This window comes from Sphaeramia orbicularis, chromosome 6, assembly GCF_902148855.1.
Source record: "Sphaeramia orbicularis chromosome 6, fSphaOr1.1, whole genome shotgun sequence".
In the NCBI taxonomy this organism is placed as follows: domain Eukaryota; kingdom Metazoa; phylum Chordata; class Actinopteri; order Kurtiformes; family Apogonidae; genus Sphaeramia; species Sphaeramia orbicularis.
In genome coordinates, this window is record NC_043962.1 from 33,013,453 (window position 1) to 33,016,031 (window position 2,579).

The window sequence follows — 2,579 nt, forward strand, 5'->3', positions numbered from 1 at the left end:
CCTCAAATGTTTTCTGAGCTTTCATGAATATCAACATGATTAGCCTATTGAACATGATTAACCCTGAGCTGAAAAAGATGCTTTTTCTTTAGTTTTCTCTGTTTTTGATGTAATAACCCTCAACTTTAATCTGAGCTTTTATGAGAATCTTTATGATCAGCAAATAAAATATAAGAAAATACCTGATGTTCACTGAAAAAATGCAAAATACAGAGGATAATGTCATAATAAATTGTGACAAATCACTTATTCATATTTTGGAAATGCCACAAAAGTAACACTGGGTCTTTATGGGTTAAAGTCACTAGATAAATATGGTGCTTCAATCTGATAAATGATGATTAATCAAGTCGTGAATAAGCAGTTAAAATCACATTAGAAGGGCAACAGTGAGTAACTGCTTTCCAAATAGTGAGATCTTAAATTTAATAACACAGATTTAAAGTGCAGACCTGGACAAATCCAGAATCGATGAAAACCTGTTATAACTTTGTCATGATATTCTTAGTTATTGCTGTGAAATCCTCCATAAGAACAGTGTAATTGTAAGTGGTTCCAGCTGTTTATCTTTTAACGATTCTGAACAAAGACTGATTAGCATGATTAGCATCGTAGCGTTCAAGAGGCTGCTGGAATAAAGCCAATAACAACTCAGTGTGAAGAAAACATATTGAGACGAGTTAATAGGTCAGAGGTCGACTGCTTCCGTCACACTGAAAAATGTCTCTACCCACGCCTCCACGCACACACAGACTGGACAAAATAAATCAGACTGAAACACTGAGCTGCTTTAAAACAAATTCATATATTTAATATTCATGGGAGTCACACATCATTGTCTGCTTATTCAGAGGGTTCGGGAGGGGGGATTTGGGGGGGTGGGAGGGTGTCGTATTCAAATCAACGAGACACAAAGGATGGGACACCTGTTAGTATCAGGACTGAGACGGCTTGAGTGTTTCTGGAGGGAAACACGACAGAAATTTAAATGAAGTGATGCGTATAAAAACACTGAACCCCATGATTTTTTTTTGTTTGTTTGTTTTTTTCATTTGTTTTTTATAGTTTTTACACAGTTAACAAGCCACTATGAAACATATCACAGGACTAACACTTCACCGTGGACTAATAGCAATTTTTTTTATTTATTTACATTTTATTTAACGGGGATTGTACATACAAGCATTGTTACATTTAACAACCAGTGCAATGTGTATAGCACTTATAGCCATGGCAGCTAATTTGTAGATAGCAGAAGTGTAAAGCAAAGAAGTACAAATACTCAATTACCTTACTTAAGTAGAATTTTTTTGGTTATTTATACTTTGCTGGAGTAATTATTTTTCAGCTGGCTTTTTACTTCTACTCCTTAAATTTTCATGCAATTATCTGTACTTTCTACTCCTTGCATTTTAAAATACTTCATTCCGGCTTGTCATTGTTCAAATAAAAACATAACTTTCCAGATAAATCGCCCCATCCAGATAGAGTGAGTTTGATTATGGTTGGATGAGAAGTGTAAACATATACCATTCCAACACAACCCATGACACCTGACTTTTTTGCATCATTCCAATACTTCTATTCAACTAGTCATCATGTCTTCTGCTCCTTGAATCACATGTTAATGTTCAGTAGTGCACATATATGGTTCTTTAATACATTTGCATTGGACTCAAATGTGTTCATTTTTAATGGGCATATATGTGGCTGAAACAGGTAGACTAGTGCATCCCAAATGTTTCAACATTAACATTTTAATAGAACATTATAGTCATTATAACCTTCAGAAACATGTTTTTTTGGGGAGGTGGGGTAGTGCACTATAGGCCCCCGTGGCACCGCCTAAGCTTTTGTCCTTATGGCATTTTTTCCCTTACATTTACTTTTATACTTTAAGTATTTTTGAATCAGTGCTTTTACACTTTTACTTGAGTAAAAACCTTGAGTTGCACAAATGTCATCAGCAAAATCAGACTGAAATTGTCCCTTCTCTCTTCCTGCCCTCCACCTTAATATTAAATCAAAATTAATGCCTTAATATGATTTATTAACGCCTGACTTGACTTGCCCATAAAGTTGGAATAAATTTATTTTCAGACACATTACTGTTTTTATTTCTATTTATACACATCTGTACAAGCATTTCATGAGAACAGTTTAAAAATATTTCAGTCCAACTTCATGCAGTTAAACGCTTAAGAAATATGAATTTCTTAAATACAGTGTTAGCTTTTTTTTCATTACAATATTTTATTACAACTTTCTATTTCTGTATGTGATGTTGGCCTGTCTTGTGTTTTCTGCTGTGTAAATTCCAGGAATAATTGTACTGGGGTGATAACTGATGGATATCTTTAATAAAATACACATTTTAATGATTAATATATCTATTTACTGTATGCTGAGACAAATATCCATCATTACTACTTCTCCAACTTCTCCAAACTTGTTTATGCTTCTTGTGTGAAAAGCTGAACTGCCAGTCTGAGAAAGTCAACATTAACGTCAGTGATCGTCATTGCTCCTAATCCTTAATGATAAGTTTGTTTAAAGAAGAGCAACTTCATGTTACGTCA